Source organism: Thrips palmi, unplaced genomic scaffold, assembly GCF_012932325.1.
Source record: "Thrips palmi isolate BJ-2018 unplaced genomic scaffold, TpBJ-2018v1 HiC_scaffold_10, whole genome shotgun sequence".
NCBI classification, from domain to species: Eukaryota; Metazoa; Arthropoda; class Insecta; order Thysanoptera; family Thripidae; genus Thrips; species Thrips palmi.
In genome coordinates this window covers 19,168,948-19,187,389 of record NW_023144621.1, presented here as the reverse complement: position 1 = coordinate 19,187,389, position 18,442 = coordinate 19,168,948, and the positions used below count along the sequence as shown (strand labels likewise).

Below are 18,442 nucleotides of genomic sequence, written 5' to 3'. Positions count from 1 at the left end.
TATTTCACTCGGCCGTCGATGGGAAGGCCTTTTGCCCAATGGGCTGTTTACTTGGCAAGAACACAAGACCGAGCCAGCGACAGCTATGCACCGCCTCAAAGTATGAGAAATGGCGCGGGCCATCAATATCCCAGATGGCCCCAACAACTCGGCTATATTTCTCTTACTTTTATGTGCCTCCCGCTGAACTTTGGGAACTCCCACTCGTCATTCCCGCTGTAACCGGCGTGCTGCGGCCGTGCGGCCGTGCGAGCGAGTCCCGTGCCATCTGCGCCGTCCCAGGCCAGGCCATCTGCGGCGGACTGTTGCGCGCGAGAGAGGCAGGTGGTCTGGCAGCAGCCGGTGAGGCCATGGCCGCCATGGCTCGGATGGCGGGTCCGCCAGGTCCGCCAAATCTCGCCCCGAAATCAGCTCCAGCCCGCTGCACCCGCCGCCAGCCCTACACTGCAGCGCCATTCCGTAATACCCCCTGGGACGCCTTTCCCGGGCTTTCGCTGCCAGCCTGGCCCGGCCCTGCTGGCTGCCTCGGGGAGGCGGTGCCGGCGGCGCGGTCCCGGCGGCGCAACGCTTCACCTCGCGATGAAAAATTGAGCCGGATTGCCTACCGCCACTGCCACCACCAGCAGCAGCAGGCGGTGGGGTCCCTTCACTTGGACCCGGCCTCTAAGCTGCCACCGCCAGCTGGAGGGATAAGGGGAATTTCATCGGGGGCACCGGCAGCCTGCCCGGCCCGCCAGTCTCAGCGCGGTCTCGGCCGGCCGCACCGGTGTCGCTCCATTTTGGGCGCCCGGCCCGGCCCGTCCGGCCGCCTTGGCGCTGGCCAGAGATAGGAGGTGAGTCCGTCCGTGGCGGGGCGGCGGGGACGGCGGGGCCGGCCGCTTAACCACTCCGCCGCCCCTTCCTCTCAGGCCTGTGCCCAGGGCCATTTGGGTTATCTCATGGAAACTCCTTCCCTTCCACTGACTTAGTCATAATGAAGTAGTGCAAACACAAGCACCGCCCCGCGCGCGTCACCGGATGTACCACCCGAGGCTGCCCAAGGCCGGGCAAGCCAGGTTGCCCGGTTATTGTTTTGTTTATTTTTTGCAGGGTGGCGAAAGTCCAGATGAGTGAGGGAGGGCGCCGCGCCGGCAATGGGAGTAGTAAAACAGCAGGGTTTGAATGGGAGGGTGGCTGGGGACCCGCACCGGGCCGCTGGCTCGCGAGGCGGCACCGGGTGGCCGGGCGGCCGTGGGGGCGGCCTCAGCCCCAGGGTGGCGGGCGGTGGGGGGCAGGGGGCCAGGGGTGTGGACAATGGCATTTAATTACCCCGTCCTCCACAGATCAAGGCAGAGGGGGTAGTTGGGGGCGGGGGCAACTCTCTCGTGAGTTCGCCTCTCCTATTGGTCAACAAACATGCAATCAGGTTCAAGCCCGAAACCCCCTGCCTGGATCTACTAAGGAGGCTTGGCCTGCTTGGCTGTAGTCCGCTTGTGCCGTGCCCACCGTGCCGAGCCCCGAAAAACCAACAAACCTGGCCAGGCTGGGGCCTAGGAGGCTGCAGGGCTGGGCCCTACTGGCGGCCTCGCCCCGCCCACCCTCCCCGGCCCCGCCGCCCGGGGCCTAGACAGTATAAGCCTGCTGGATGACTAACGGGGATATTGGCATTGGCCTCGGGATTGCCATTCGGCGGGACAAAGTGCAGTGTGTGCGCTGATCTGGCTCACGGAGGGGAGGCCGGAGGGACCGGCTGCCAGCCAGGGTGGGCTGGGCCAAGCCAGAGGTGAAACATCAAAAGGACGTCCGGGAAAAGTTGGGCAGTTTGTGTCGCAAAGTTTTCTTTTATGTGTTGTTTGCCTTGTGCGCGCCGCATTTGGTCGAGTGGGAAAAAGCCGAGATGACGCCGGATCGCTTTTTTGTTGCGGCGTCGGCCTGGTTTTTTTCTGCGCGACTTAATTTAAGCACCGGCGTCTGCCGCGCGGCGGGGCGGGGCGGGGCGGCACGCGACGCCACGAACCGATGGCGTCGTTTCCTTCCGATCGGGTTCTTTTTCCTCCCGCTGGCGTCCTGGTGGCGTTCAAGGCGCAGCGCCTCCTCGGTGTCGCCTGTTGCTGCGCGCCGCCCCGCCCCGCCCCGCCCCGCCCCGCCCCGCCCCGCCCCGCCCCGCCCGTGACCCCCGAGTCGCAGGTCGACGTGTCGGCTCCATATCGCCCAGCTCAGCGTCCAGGACGCCGGCCGCCCCACCCCGCCGGGGCCGCCGGGGCCGCCAAGGCCTGCCAGGGCCGCCGCGCAATAACCTAGGGACCCCGGGGGAGGGGGTAACGACTCGGAGGCGAGGAAAATGGGACTCCCAATGGAGCGGGGGTTGTCGCCAATGAAAAGATTCTCACAAGGGGGCCGAGTCGGGCAGAGCCGGGCGGCGCGACGAAGGCCACTCAGATCTAATCACGCCCAAGCAATTGAATTATCCTTGAATGAATATGACCCTGGACCATCTAGGGCCATCTTGTAGCGCAGGGCTGCCAGCCCTGCCAGCCCCGCCAGGGCCGGCGGCAATCGCGCGAACTGCCAGCCTCGCGCCGCTCGGACCGAGCAGCCAGCCCGGCCGGCCCAGCCCTCGCCGCCCTTGGGACAGTTTTTAAAGTTGGATTTTTAAATATAAGGAACGGGAGAAGGAAACGGTCAAAGTCAGCAAAGGAGCGGGGATGGGGGGAGGGGGGTGAAACCAAGCAAACGGCCCGGGGCCCGGCCGGCCTGGCCGGGCCGCCCCGGGCTGGCCCGCTGAAAGCGAGTGCGAGCGAGAGAGAGGCAGGCCGGCACATTAGCGCATCGTTTTCGATGGCGCAAAAGCGGCCAGGCCCGCCAGGCCGGGCCGGTGGGGTGGGGAGTGGAGGCCTAAATGAGGGCGAAGCGGGCGAGCGGCGCCCGGAGCGGCGCAGCGGCAGGAAAACTTGCTTCAAGGGCGAGGGTGCCGATAGCCGGCCGAAAATAGAAATGTGGGCCGGCATTTTCCACGGCTTGTATGGCGGTTGTATGTTGTGGGGGATACGGCGTGTGAGCATTAATTATGCGGAGAGCGTGACCAGCCTAAATCCATGCGGACAGCCAAGCCTGCGGCACACACCCACACACAGACGCGCGCACGCGCTCACACACACACACACACACATCCACACCTACTCACTCACACCAACACACATCATCTACACCCACAAACACATACACACAACAGCGAAGCGCCCTCAATAGACACCTGCACAAACAGATTCACAAATCACGCAAATCGCGGCGCGTCCTGCACGCCCGGCGATAATTTCAGCACACTCATTTGTTGCTCCCCGGCGTATACAAATTCCCCCCCCTCCCCCGGTCGGCAGCGCGGCGCCAGGGCCCAGCAGGCTCCCCCGGCCCGGGGGCCCCGGGGGGTTGTTGGCGCCGCGACGCCGTCATGCGGCGCGGAGTGGCGGTGTGTGCGCTGGCCGCGCTGCTGGCCGCGCTGGCCGCGGCCGCTTTTTGTCCCTTTTCCCCAGGTGATAATGACCCCCCTGGTCCCGGGGGGTGCGTCTCCCGGATGGCGTGGGCACGGCGCCGCGCACACGCTATCGCCCCCGGCTGCGCGACTGCGCTGTCGCCGGGCTGTCGCGCCGTGCCGCCGCGCTCCAGCACCTTTCCCTCTAAGCGGCTCAAAAAAAGGCACCGCGCTCGCCGGCGCGGCACAGCGAAGCAGGAAAAGCGGCGCCTTGTTTCTCTTTCATTCTGCTTCCGGGAGGGATTACGGCGGTGTCCCGGTCGGCGTCGTCGTCCCGCGTGCAGCGACGCACCGCCTTCATTACCGCACTGGATCGGGTGTGGCGGTGCCGGGCGGTGCGGCTGCCTGGCCGCGAGCTGACAGCGGTCCGTCCGGCAAGTCGGGATGAAAGAAGTGGAAAGCGCGGGAATCGGAGACGGCGCGTGCACGCCAGCGGAAAACAAACACCAAAGACGCCAACAACAACAGCGGACGGACTTTAGTGGCGGGGCTGCGAGGAATGGCCGAAAAAGTAGCCCGCCCGATTATTTGCCAGCCAGGTTGTGTTTGCTCCTGTCCGCCGGAAGCGGCACGGTTCGCCGCACGCCGCCGTGGTTGGCCAGACTGGCGGCAGACTGGAGCACAGTGGGGCAGAAGTCCGGCGCCGGCGGCCAAAATTCTAGACGCGTTTTGAGCTGAGTCGCTAAGTAGGACTCGAACCGAGCGTGTGACCCCCACCAATGGATTCCTCGTTCGAAGAGCAATCCATTGGTGGGGTCACACGCTCGGTTTGAGTCCCATTTAGCGACTCTGTAGCTCAGAACGCGTCAGGGATTTCGACCGTCTCCACCAGTCTTCTGGCCCACTTTGTGGCAGCGCGCCAGCGTGCAGCCAGTGTGGTGGCGGCGGAACGCGGCGGAAGGACGCCCCAAACGCGCCAGACCAGCGTGGTGCTGTGCGGCTTGTTCGGTAATTACATATGGAAAGGAAAGCAAGGTGCTCTCATGCAACATTCATGCTCCGCGGCGCCGCGCCGAGCCGCGCCACTCCAGGCCCTTCCAGCCGACTCCAGCAGCGAGGCACGCCGAGGCACGGGGCCTCAAGAAGGCGGCAAATGGGTCTCAGGCAGCCAGAGTGGCTGCGTCGCGCTATGCACTGCGTGCCTTCCCTCTTTTCCATCTACAGCTCACTGTTCGTTTTGTTCTCTCTTTTCGTTTCACTTTTTCAAAAGGCAAAGTTGAACAGTGCAGTCGCCGGGCCGGGGCGCCTCTATGTACGAGTCCCTTTGTAGGACGTCACAGGGAAAGGCTCGTCACAGGTGGAGCAGTGCAGCCCGCCCGTTCTTCGGGACAAAAACGGCCCACTTAGGCTTATTGCTGCGCTGCCGAGCTCTCGGGGCACTCCTCTGGAAACACTCTCAGTGAACACTGCGTCGGCCTGTCGCCCTGCTCTGACGGCAGCCGATGCCAAAGCGGAGAGCCAACAAACAGGCAGGAGAAGCAGTCGCAATTTTGGATGAAAGGTTAACAGGTGTCTTTAATTCTGCTTGCTTTAGTGGTGTTCACCGCCCGCCTTGCGAATAGCGTGGGGAGTTCGTCGACGTGCCGAGTGAACTTTGCAATGGCGTTGAACAGAATAGATGAGTGAGGACGTTTTCCAAACAAGCCTAAATTTCATGCCGTTTTGTGAATTTGTTGAGATGATCACAACTTTTCTGCTCCCGAGTGCCAGCAGTGTGGACATGTTCAGGAAGTGGTGGGCCAAGAAAGGCCGGCCTCACACGACAACTTGGTGGCTGCAGCGAGCAAGCTGGGCATAAATTACTCGGTAATGAGTAATGGGCACCTTAATGCCAGTAAGGAACGAACATTAGCCTGGAGAGTTGGATCGCGCAGCCGCGGCCCTCGACAGGGGAGCAAGTTCGCTAAGCTCCGCTGTGTGACGTGGCGGCCCTAGGCCCTCGCCGCGACGCCCACCTGGGAGGCAACCGCGGGGAATGACTAAAATTAAAACAAGTTGGAAGTTTTGCCGCGCGCTATCAATTTCGTAACGCGCAGCCGAGGCCTGGCCGGGGCCTCGCGGACGCGCTCCACTCAAACTTGAGTTTTATGCTTTTCGGGGGATTTTGATTTTAAGACCACTCTCTGGGCTCGCTCCCTTTTCTGTAACAAACAGCTCCCACCTCTCCCCCACAAACCATTGAAAAAATAAATTTAACAAATACTAGGTAACATTCAAAAAATATATTTTCTAAATCTACAAAGATCTTAAAAAAACAAACAAATGAAAAAACATTGTTGCAGGTACTTGACGCCATTAATTTACTTCAAATTTTTTAAAACACCTTTTTTTCATGAAATTAAGAAATGTATACGTATGCGTCTCAAAAATACAAAGTACACCCGAGTGACAGCTGAAACTGCGCGGCAGTTCGGTGAAGCGCGTCGCGGCGCGTCGCGGCGGTTCCAAGAGCGCTCAAGACCGAGCCGCGCGGTTCCGTTTCATTGCGTGTGTCAGGTGGGCGAGTGGTAAGGCCGGCAGCGGCCGGCCACCATTTAATCTCCATTTACTAGCCGCGGAACGGACCATTAAGGATTTATACCCGCACCACGCCCGGCCGTGTGCAGCCGGGGAGAGAAAGGGAGAGGGACGCTCATGGACCGCCTCAGCTTACAGCGTGTTGAATATTTAAGGCCGGCGGGAACTTTCGACCCGAAAGGTACTACTCGCTTTTCCAATGGCCGGGCGCTGCGCTGCGCTGCGCGTGTAGTGGTGAGGCGCTTGGCGGCTTATTCCGCGCATCCCATCACATCACATGCAAATCAAACGGCGGGCAGGCGGCCGGGGAGAGATCAGCCCCGCTCAACCACTCCCCACTCGCAATCAACATTCCGCAAACAAAGTGTAGGCCCCGCGTTCGGCCCACTCACTCAGCGCTCAAGTGCATCGCGGGAAACAGGCCGGAAGTGCAGGGCAGCCAGGCAGCCAATGACGAGCATCGCGATGAGGACGCGCCGTGGCCCCGGTTGCTTTCCGGGTTTTCTCTCTTTCCAGCTTCGTCTGGGCCGCCCCTGCCAAAGTCAGCCTGCCGCCACCGGCCCGCCCCCAGCCCACCCCCAGCCCCACCGACGAGGCACGTCCTACGTCCCGGGTACCGCGTGCCGGTAGCCCGAGGCCTGGGGGCCGGAGGCTGGCGGGCAGGGAAGGGCCTCTCCCCGGCGAGTCCAAATAAATTAGGGCCACGGCGAGCAGCGGTTGATTTCCACGAAGAGGTGGAAAGAAGGGGGGCTGGCGCGCCACTCCACCGCAAGGGCTGGCTTTGAGACTGCACCCCTTCGGCCGACTCATCAGGCCTCGCTCGCCCCATCCGGCCCACGACGGACAGTCTGACGCCAGCCAAAGAATGATCGTCCCTCCCTCCGCGCTGTCAGGCTTGTTAATCTGACGGGTCGAGGGGTCGAACGTTGACTTTACCGACGGGTCGCTCATATGGGGGAGGCAATGCTAAGCAGGGCTAGCGCCCCGACCGGAAGGCCCAGTGGAATATGAAGCAGGACCCCACCGCTCCCCATCGTGTGGTCCGGATGACACACCAATCCGGGGCTTCCACGCAAAAGTCGTTTCGAACCTCAAAAACAGAGCAGAGGAGGGCGTGGAAATGCTGCCCTCTTCCACGAAACCACTGTTTCGCCCAACAAGAGGGCCGCCATTTGGGGTGGCGTCCGTGGGGGCCTCGGTCCGCCTCGGTCTGCCTCGGCACGTGACGGGCCAACGCGCCGCCAGATGTCACGAAACGGCCGCAACTCGATTTCGGAAAACTCACAGAAAGGCCATCCTTGCCATCTTGATGGCGCGGAAAATAGCAAGGGTGCCGACGAGGGAGAGGCTGAGAATTTTTCCAATTCTGTTTGCGTCCCCTTTTGACAGGCTTCTCCCCCCACCCCTACTTCTCCAATTGGAGCGGGGCCGGTCGGTCTGTCCTTGCGGCGCGCCCCGCTCCAGTTTAAGGTTGCCGTGAGGACGGAAAGGCGCTATGCCGCTCGAATCCAACAGCGAAACGCACTTCGACTTTTGAACTTGTTTGGCAGGGGAATGCAAACATGCTGCTCTCGGAGCTCCAAAGGCAACAACAACAGCACCAGCCACCAAATTTCATTCTGCAGTGTTGCTGGAAATGATTCCCTCTTCGAAAGCACACACTGCAATCACACGCACACATCGACGGCCCTGTTTCAGCCAGCAGTGGGAACCTCCATTGTAAATGACCGCCGTCGCCTCGGTGTGAAAATCACAGCTAATCCGGGGCCGCGGCAACAAACCCAACAAAAGGAGCCAAAGTGCTGATAATGCCCTTTTGCAGCCTTTTCGCGGCAGCCGGTCTCGCCGCGCTGCGCGCCGCGCCATCATCAAAAGTGTTTTGTTTTATTAATCGCAGCAGCGAGGTTCGGGAGCAGTCCTGGGGGCACCGCCGGGCACCGCCGGAAAGCGGCCTCGCCGACGGCCGGGCCGCGCGGGGCGAGGCGGGGCAGGGCGGCGTGGTCCGCCAGTTGTTTGAAGCGTCTTTCCTGGTGGAGCAGGATTCAGGAACTCGCAGCGCTCGCCAGCCCCTCCCTCATCCGGCTATTACGGGCAGCAGCTGCAGCGGCGGGGCAGAAGAGGGCTTCCCAGCAGAGTTCCACTGCCTCGCCCGCCTCGCCAGCCCCGCCTTCCAAACTTCTGGTGTGTTACTTTTCCTATTAGTGGCTGGGACTGAGGCCGCGGTACACAAGTCGGATTTGTACGCGCGTTTGATCCCACCGGGGCGCGCCACGCCGCACCGTGTGCCGTGCAGCGCGGCTCCTGGCTTGATTAAGGTCTGAAATGTGGCCCCTTCCAGGGCCTTCCAGGGCCTTCCAGGGCCTTCCAGGGCCTTCCAGGGCCTTCCAGGGCCTTCCAGGGCCTTCCAGGGCCTTCCAGGGCCTTCCAGGGCCTTCCAGGGCCTTCCAGGGCCTTCCAGGGCCTTCCAGGGCCTTCCAGGCCTTCCAGGGCCTTCCAGGCCTTCCAGGGCCTTCCAGGGCGGCTTCCAGAGCCTTCCAGGGCCTTCCAGGCCTTCAGGGCTTCCCGGCCCTCCAGACCTTCCAGGCCTTCCAGGCCTTCCAGGGCCTTCCAGGGCATCAACACCCTTTGTGATTTACGCGGGCCGATTCCTTCCGTAGCAGCGCGCTGCCGAAACGGCGGGGTCTTACGGAGACTTCATGTTTACGTCGGCCAAGTGGAGCGGTGCCAGGGCCGGCAGGAGCCCCTTCGGCGGCCGCCTTGCAGCCTGCAGGCCTGCACCGCCTCGGCACCGCCTCGGCACCGCCCCGCCCTGAGCCCCCCGGCCCGGGGGCCCCGGGGTGACGCGGCGTCCTCTGATTCAATGGGGGCCGCCCCCGAGGTCAGGAGGTTCGTGTCGGTGAAGCTGCTCTATCCTCCCAACGGCCATAAATCTTTTCGGCGCTTTCCAGCGAGGAGGCGCACGGTGGCCGTTGCCTCCCTCCTCGGTCCGTCGGTGCGGTGCGGAGCGCGCGGCGCGGCGGCAGTGGCGAGGTTGCTTCTTAAAACCCGCGATTCCTGATTCCGCGTAACATTCCATCAAATCTGCCCCTTCTTCTGCGGCTGGGAGTGGGCCGCGTGAATTATTCATGCCGACCAGGCGTGCCGCGCGCCGTGGCTTTGCGAGGTGTGGCGGGCGGGGCGGGGCGGGGCGGGGCGGGGCGGGGCGGGGCGTACAGCCGCGGTAAAACGTGCTTACCGCCAGCGCGCGGCGCGGGCTTGCGCGGGCTGCGAGGCGCTGGCGGGGCGGCCCCGCGTGGGCTGGCCCGGCCCGGGTAGTTGGAATCCCTTGAAATCACACCAAGTGGCGTCGCCGCCAATCCCCGCGCCGCAAGTGGGACGCGAGTGGGAGCACAGTCGAGTAGTGCAGCGCAACAAGACGCAATCGGTCTATCTGGCGGCCTGGCGCGGGTTCGACGCCCGGCGGGGCGGGGCGGCCTGTTAGGTCGTTAGCGGGTGGGGAGGGGGGAGGGGGCTTTAATGAAGTCGAGTCGAGGACGAGCCAATTAGTGGGGCAGGCGTACAGGTGGAGCGGCACGGCCGAGCGGCCGAACGGCCACGCAGTGCCACGCAGTGCCACGCTGCGCACGCACCGTCTGCCGGGACAACTTTCGCCGTCCGCGGCTGGAGTATCTCGGCCTGCCAGCCGCCCCATGTTTCCCCGCGCTCTGTCTCTCTCGCACTCATGGGGCGTTCTTATGGGTGCGAGAGAAACCGAGCGAAGAAAACGACTCTCGGAATCAGTCAAGGCGGTGTGCAACGCGAGCCGTGTCGTCGAGGGGCGCTTTCATTTTGTGTCTTTTGGTCCATTGTGGCGAGGCCGCGAGGCCCGGGCCCAAGCAGCGGAAGGCGGCAGGCGCGGCGGCGCAGCACACGTCCCGCCAAGTAATCCGGAAGAACTCAGTCACGACGGCAGCGGCCCGCCCCGCCCCGCCCCGCCCCGCCCCGCCTTACACAGCGTCGCCAAAAACTCGATTGCACGGTCCGCTGCACCGCCAGGGCCGCGGCGATTGAGTTGTTGCGGATCGGCCTGATTGGGTGGACGATTCGGCGCTCGCGTGGCGGGGCGAGGCGCAGTGGGGCGTGGCGGGGCGTGGCGTAGTGGGGCGTGGCGTGGCGAGGCGTGGCGGTGGCGTGCGCGGCGAGCACACGGCACTAACGAGAAGCGATGGCTTGAGCGGAGCGATAATGAGGCTGGGATTGAAACTGATTAGCCATTACGGGCCACCCGCACTGGCGAACCCTGCTGCGCCGAGGCGTGCCGTGCCGAGCGGTGCCGTGCCGTGCCGCGCGCAGCCAGGGCGATGGCCGATATTGCGCCGCCGGCCAGTCTTAACTAACGCTAGCGCTGCCGGCTGATTCCGAGGGGGAGGGGTCCGTCTCTGTCGCACCCACACTGGACGCGGCACGAGAGAGGCCGTCCTCGCCGCACCAGTCCGATGCACCAACGACGAAACGCCAAGCTTGCTCGCGCCGAGTCGGCCGTCGCCAATAACGCAACGCCGCCTTAACGAGATTAACGCGTCGGTGACGTCCCCTCCCCTCCCCTCCCCGACCGCGGCGCGCTTGTTACCGAACAGTATTGCCTGTCGCGGGCGATCCGGCGGCTCGGTTTATAAGCCGCTTATTTCTCTGGAACCCCCGAAATCCGCGGCGGCGGGCGGCGGCAGCGAGCAGGCCGTCCGGACGGGCCCCGCCTTCCTTGCCGCTTTCTTCGGCGGCGCAGCACTGCGGCCCCACTTAGATGTACGCGGTCTACTTGTGAAATCGAGCAAAGAGAGCTGTGAGTGTGGTGGAACGGGGGAGGGTGGAGTCTGAAAGGGAAGGACTGGCGAGGACTGGCCGGGGTGGGGGTGATAAAGTTGCCTACCGAGGGAGAGAGGGGGGGGGGGGCTGCGTGGTATTGCCTGTCCACGCCGCGCGGGAGGGACAGGGAGGGAGAGGGGGCGAGGAGCTGCTGCGGCGTGCCCCTGGGAGTGTGAACCGCACGACTGCACACCGCGCGGGAAGGAGAGCCATCGAGATATCGCTGCACGACGCGAGAGGCTCGAATCGAGATTGTAGCCCCCCCCCCCTTTTCGCCTGCCCACAGACGGACGATTGGATGTCGAGAGGCGCCGGCGGTACTAATGGTGCACGCCGACGGGCGGCCGGAGCGCCGTGCTGGGTAGGCAGCCCGAGCACGCGGGTGCCGGTGGCCGGCCTACCCCAGACTTCGCGGGCGCTCTGCGACGGCGGCGCTGGGCCTGGTCGCCGCGCCAGAAGCCTTACACAGTCCTCAAAGACATCCCGAATCAAACGCGACCGACCTATTTTAAAGTGAGTCGTTTCGTAATGATTCGGCAGTGGGCTGGAGCCGGCTGGGGCGCCGTCACACGGATGCCCTCATTTTAGGGCAACCCTTTGGCACCATCTCGTGTACAATCCAGGTCTTGTCTAAACTTAGACTCTTTCTGTTCCAGCAGTCAAGCCACGGCCAGCCTAGCCAGGTCTCCGGCCTTCGAGAAGAATGCGCGATGCTTTTTTGGCTGTCGCACTGCGTCTCTCTTGCGGCGGCGTGTGGCATCCCGGCGTGCGGTGCTTGCTTACAGCCTGCCTGCCTCCAGCCAGCCTCCAGCCAGCCTCCAGCCGCCCCACACGCCCTGCCGCGCTAATCTCGGACCTGCGACTCAACTTTTCGGAATGCCTGAAATGCCCGAATCGTCCCCCGCTTGTGGAGGCCAAATAGTTGGACTTTCTTCCTCCCGGAACTTGGCGAGCGGAAAGGGTGCTTGCTGCGTGCTGCGTGCGTGCTGCGTGCGTGCGGCCGCCAGAAGAGCCCACTTTGCAGTGCCGTGGCGCGGCGTGGCGCGGCGACCCCGGTGGAGGTCACGGACGGTCACGGATGCTATCGGCGCTATTGTGACACGCGCGCGTGAGCCGTGAGTGCGTGCGTGACTCGGGCCGGTTCGCCGCGTGCGGCCGTGCGCCGCGCTCCCCCGGCACGCCAAGATGCCTGCCAAGGAGCTCCACTGGCGGGGTTTACCAGCATTCCTTCATGTGGAACAAGCTGTCAGGAGCAGTCGCGAGGCGGCGGGAGGCACGGCGGCGCCCCGCCACGCCCCGCCCCACGCACCGCAGTGCGTCCTTTTCGTGCATCGGCTTCAAGAGGCCTAGCACAGCACAGCACGCTCGCTCCGTACTTCCGGATCCTCGTCCCGAGAATGTGACGCCGATTGTCCGGCGAGATGTTCGGTGTCCAGCCGCTGCCGGCAGGTCAGCCAAGCGACAAGACGAGCAGAACCAACTCAAACCGGAGCTAGGCAGCCCGTCTCTTCATTAGCCCCTTGGCTTTTCAAACGACTCCACTGGGATGAAAAAAAAAAAAAGAGATACGATGTTTGGCGGCGTCGCGGCGTCGCGGCCGCCGATAAGGGCCTCGTCCGGCCGGGGTGGCGTGACGGCTGCGTCGCGTGATGGAGGACCCGGAGGAAGACCGCCCCGCTGCCCCAACATATTGAGACGGGATGAAAAGACGCTCTCCGCAAAATAAAAAACAAACTTCCAAAAATGTTTTTTTGTTTGCTTTCTTTTTTTTTGCTCGAGGCGGTGTCCTTGCGGTCCGCGCAATGATCCGCATGGCTTGACACCACAACGCCAACAATTCCACGCAAAGTATATTTAAAAAAATTTTTTGTTTTATTTATTTTTTGGCGCGGGGCGGTGTCTTGCGGTCCGCGCAATGATGCGCGTGGCTTGACACCACGGCGCCAACAATTTACGAGTGCTAATTAAACGATTCATACAAAAGTCCGTGACGCGTGTACATATTGCAGGTCCGGCGCCTCGGCATGGCGGTCACGCCCGCGCGTGTGGCGAATGGAAACAAAGCCGCAACGACACAAGAGAAAAACAATAACAACAGCAAAAAAAGAAAAAAAATAGCAGCGGCGCGCGCACAAAAGGACGAGGCAGCCCCGCGCGTGCGCCACCGCGAGCAGGACACACAAAAATAGTTCGGCAACACGGAGCCATACAACGGTGCGTGAAAGAGTGCGGCATCCCGTCGCTGGAAACGGAAACACGTAGACTCGCTGGCCAGCCTGGCCGCCAAAACACTCGACGCGTTTTGAGCTGCAGAGTCGCCAAATGGGACTCGAAGCGAACGTGTGACCCCACCAATGGATTCCTCCTCGTTCGGAGAGCTTTCCATTGGTGGGGTCACACGTTCGGTTCGAGACCCATTTAGCGACTCTGGAGCTCAAAAACGCGTCTAGAATTTTGTCCGCCTCCACCGGTCTTGTGGCCCACTGTACGCAGGATTGCCAACGTTGCCGACACGCGGCGTCGTGTTCGAACAAGCATCGTCGTGGCGTGGCCGGCGTGGCCTCGCCCTGTCTATTGAGGGCTGTAAACTGTGCCCCGCCCCGCCCCGCCCCGCCCCGCCCCGGCCGTTGCCTGCAGACGGCCAGAAGCCAGCCGCGCCTTGGCCAGGCCTTTGGTCGCCTTGCGGTGCTCAGGACGGGGAGGGCGTGGACCGGCAGGGGCCGGCAGGGGCATCAACAAGAGGCGGTGCCGCCGTGCCGGCGAGGCGTTCGGTTTTTCTGTCCGGCTTGCTGCCGCTGACGTGTGACGTCGCCCTAACCCCGTCGGGCAGCGCCGAGGGCAGCGCCGCCGGGCCGCCGGCAGACCGATTCCGAAGCGCCGTGCCGTCGCGCTGTCTCTGTCACACTGGCGGGGCGTCCCGCAAGGGTGCGAGAGAGACGCAGCGTGGCCGTTCGGAAGGGCCCGACAAGGCCGGGCAGGAGCCTTGAGCCGCACGGCGCGCTCGGCGTTCTGGGCGACTGCACCGTGTCCCCTCTTTCTTTTGCTCCCTCCGCTCCCGTTTCCCTCTCATCACATCGCGCGGCCTACGACGCCGCCGCCCTCCGCACTCCTGCTCTCGTTTCGCAGCAAGAAGGGGGAGAAAAAGGGGAAAAAAAGAGAAGGCGCACACAGTTTATCCGTAATTTTCCCGCTCCTTAGCGCTAAGATTTACGGTCGACTTTTCACTCTCTCGCCGGAATCTCGTCTGCGGGGTGCGGCGGGGCGGGGCGGGGGCGCGTCTAGGTTACGATATGAAGGAGGCGGTGAAGGAGCCCGACAAGTGGCAGCCCCAACAGCAGCGGCGCCGAACCGCGCCAAAGGCAGCAGCCAGGGGCACAACAGGAGGGTGCGGCACAGCCTTGGGTACAGCGGGGCACAGCGGGGCGACGACGGAGTGCACGGAGCGTGCGAACGAGATCACTCGCGCGCAACTCGCGGTCCGCGGTCACCGGTCGGGGAACCGCACGCGCCGTCCGCGCCGCCGCCTCCTCCGAGCGGCCCCCTGCGCAGCACATTATCTCCCTGTTAATAGACACCCTTTTCCTTTTCTTCGATTTTCCGTTTTCATTTTGTCTGGCGGGGTGAGAGAGGATAACTGCGCTGTCATTTCAAGTCGGCCGTCATTTCCCACCAAGCCGCGAAAACGCGAAAACGCACGCCAATCCGACGGGGCCTGCTGTTTTATTCGAGGCGGGGCGGGGCGGGGATCCGAAAGTGATGACGGCTCGTATCGGAGTGCGGGGCTGGCGGGGCTGGCGGGGCTGGCGGGGCTGGCGGCCCAGTCCCAGCTGATCGCAGTGCAGCTCGGTGCCCGAGTAGATCTCCGCCTTGTCTCGTATGAAATGAACCCAGCCCCGGCCCGGCTGCTTGCCGCCCTCATCTCGTATTTTGTTTTGTGGTTATTGGAAAGGCGCGTTGCAGACGCGTGGGCGTCTCGCCGGCGTGCCGATGGCAACAAGGCTTCGCCCCGCCCCGCCCCGCCCCCCGCCCCCCGCCCCGCCGCCTGCGCCCGTCGCATGCGACGCCAGATGCTTTGCTCTCCGGAAATTGTGCCTCCACCGTCTGGAAGGCTGGAAGGGTGGAGCAGGCTGGGGCGCTCCCAGTGTGCAGGGGATGCTTAAGGAGGTGGGGAAGGGAATGCGCCTCGATTCACCTGAGCGGCCAGGACCCCGACCCCTTCCCGACCCATCTCCCAAACGTCCTCCCGACCCCGCCGACCCGGACCGCCCGACCCATTCTGCCTCGGCGTGACTACGGAGTGCCTATGGCGAACCCTGGCGCATTCCATGCCTGGCACCAAGCAGCCGTTGTGTGTGTGTGTGTGTGTGTGTGTGTGTGTGTGTGTGTGTGTGTGTGTGTGTGTGAGAAGGGCTGCTGTGCCAGGGGGCTTTGAATTGGCACCGAGAACGGCAAGATTGAGTTCGGCTTCATGGACGGTCGGGGCACCCACAGCATCAGGAAAATACACATTTACCCACACGCCTTCCTCCGCCACCACGCGCTCGCACTCTGGCCAAAAAAAGAAATAAAATTGAATGTGCGAAATTTACCGCTGACAGAGAAGGAAACTAATGGAGCCCCGTGCGGCCCCGTGCGACAGACGCGCCTCGGTATTTGAACCTTGTCACGCCGAGCGCGCCGAGCTAACAAGGAAACAAGGGGCGGATAATTTGGTGGGCCAACAATGGATGGGCGCTGCCTCTGCCTCCTCGCCCCGCCTCGCCCCCCCTCGCTAATGCACAGTGTGGGCGACTAAGGCGCTGCAGTCATTACCGCCGCAAACACATTTTTCCCCGAGTCTCATTTCGGGCGGCCGTCTACCAGACACCCCGGCTACTCCTTCAAGGCAGCGGCACGGCGCGCAGTGGACCAGAAGACAGGTGGGTGCGGCCGAAATTCCAGACGCGTTTCGAGCTCCAGAGTCGTTAAATGGGACTTCGAACCGAAAGTGTGACTCCACCAATGGACTCCTCGTTCGGAGAGCAATCCATTGGCGGGGTCACACGTTCGGTTCGAGTCCTGTTTCGCGACTCTGGCGCTCAAAACGCGTCTAGAGTCGCTGGTCTTCCGGCCCACCGTGCGGCAGGGCGGCACGGCGGCGTCCAGGAGGACGAGTCACATAAATTTCCGGGGCGAGCGCCAACCCGGGTACATCCCCCAAGAACAGCCGCCGACGGGCCGCCCCGCGCGGGGGCGGGCAGGGGGCAGAGCCAGGGGGCCCCACACCCCGTGGGGCGGCGTTTGGCGCGCCGGGCCGGGCCGGGCGGGGCTCAAGGTAAACACGATAGCAATTGCTGCTCAGCCCGTGTAAACTAACAACATAATAAAACAGCAGAGGAAAGCGCCACCAAGTCGCCGGGCAGGTAGCAACTCCCCCAGCCCGGCACAGGTGCTGCAACGGAGTGCGCAAGGAGGCGCGGCGCACCACGGCGCTGCTGCACCAGATACAGTGTACTCGGCCGGCAAAGTTTGCCGCTGGCCTTGCACGGTGTAGCGGCAGCACGCGGCAGCATGGCTCTGTTGAACTAGCACAAGTAATGAAACCCGTCGCGGACTTGCAATATGGGACGCCTCGGCCGGCTGGCCCGGCAACGGAGGGGAAAAAGACCGGTGGAGGCGGTCAAAAATCCCGGGTGCGTTTTGAGCTTTAGAGTCGCTAAATGGGACTCGAACCGAGCGTATGACCCCACCAACGGATTGCTCTCTGAACGACGAATCCATTGGTGGGGTCACACGTTCGGTTCGAGTCCCATTTAGCGAGCCCAAAACGCGTCGAGAGCTCGGTCGAGAGGCTTGGCCGCCTCCACCGGTCTACCACCCGCGGTCCGGTGGTGAATTAACCGGACGCAAAAAAGCGCGCCGACAACAAGGAAAAGAGCGACGCGTCATGTAATGAAGGTTGTCGCGAGTGACGCCAAAGTGACACCGAGTGAGGCGCAATATCCGCGCGTGAGTGACGACAGTGACGGCGCCGCGCGTGTCCGCCGCGTGTCCGCCGCGTGTCCGCCGCGTGTCCGCCGCGTGTCCGCCGCGTGTCCGCCGCGTGTCCGCCGCGTGTCCGCCGCGTGTCCGCGCGTGTCCCCCGGTGTCCGCGCGTGTCGCCCGTGTCCGCCGCGTTGTCCCGCGTGTCCGCCGCGTGTCCGCCGGTGTCGGCTGTCGCGGTGTCCGCGCGGTGGGCCGCCGCGGTCCGCCGCGTCGCCGGCCCGCGCGACTAAGTTGGCGTGCCGACGCGTGGGCACGCGGTCCGCGCTGCGCACGGGGAGGTGGCGCGTCGGCGTTATGCGCGGCGCCGCGCTAATCGAAAAGCGATGCCACTTGGATGCAAATCGTGACAGAACAAAGGTCTGCGCAGGCAAGGGAGGGATCGCTAATGGCGGCCGCCACGCGCACTAATTGCTGCCGACGCGGGGCACGCGGCACGCTGCGGCACGGAGTGGCGACGAGGTCGATTATCGAGGGCCGCGCAACAAAGAGTTTCTTCGCGACACTGCTCGAAAAAAAGAGAGTAAAAAGTTACAAAAAATGGAACAGTAATACACGATGTGGGGAGGGTGAGGAGCTGGGTCTCCCAACTTTAATATGCGGCTGCAATCGGTGTAGCGATCCCTCCCGCAAACAGACTCTTGCCCGCGCGGCGCGGCCTCCACCTCCTGCCTGCCGCGCCCGCTGCTTCGACTTTTCAATACGTGTCGGTGATTCTACGTTTATTATTTTTTCGCGAAAGTCGAGAGCTTTAGGTGTTTATGAGTTTTGGGATTTTGCCAGAGTACACAAGTACACACCGAGTGCCAACAAGCGGAAGGCACGATAATGAAAAACGTTGTTTCACCTTTGAAATTGAAAAACGAACAAGAAAAAAGAACAGTGTGGGACTCACCTTGCACCGCGTCCCCGCCGTGAAGCTTGGCACCGCATGGTCGAGGCGTCGCAGCAGTGAAGCCACGACGTCAGTGATGCGGTGGCCCGATTTCACAAATTGAAAAAAAAAAGACAATCGAAAAGTTGGGCGACAGAAAAACAAAAAGACAGTCCACTGTTTCGCGTAGCACACGCACGCACTGTCAGAGAAAGCCAATCAATGGCCAACGAATCCGCTATGACACACACTCACACTCACGCACAAACACACACGCAGTCAAGTTCGTTCCGCCGGTGCCACTACCGCCGAGGCCGTGGGGCCGCGTCAGGTGCGGGGGCGGCGCGGTGCCGCGGTGTCCTCGGGCGGGCGGCCCTGCCACGCCGAGGCCGCCGCCTGCCCCCGCCCCCGCGGGCCGCCACCGCGACGCCGGCGTCGACGGCCTCACACCTGGTCCACGGGGGACTTGGCCGCGTGCCGCGCGTTGGGGTCCGTGACGTAGTGCCGCGGCGACGGCGGCGGCTCCGGGTCGGCGAAGCGGGGCGTGGAGCGGCGCGTGGTGGCGGGCAGGTAGTAGGCGAGGCAGGACACGCCCACCAGGAACAGGAAGAAGACGAAGACGACGTCGAACATGAGCAGGGCATTGAGGGCCAGCAGCTGCATAGCGCAACATAGGGATG

At 63.2% G+C, this 18,442-nt stretch overlaps 1 long non-coding RNA gene across 1 annotated transcript in view; it reads right to left on the bottom strand.

Annotated features, from left to right (window-relative positions):
* The window catches only part of LOC117654540, a 43,922-nt gene extending 25,829 nt beyond the window's left edge, over positions 1-18,093 (bottom strand). Inside the window, exon 1 of the long non-coding RNA XR_004588321.1 lies at positions 17,784-18,093. This is a non-coding gene — a long non-coding RNA (uncharacterized LOC117654540). The remainder of the gene's footprint in view (positions 1-17,783) is intronic.
* Between the last annotated feature and the right edge of the window lie 349 nt (positions 18,094-18,442).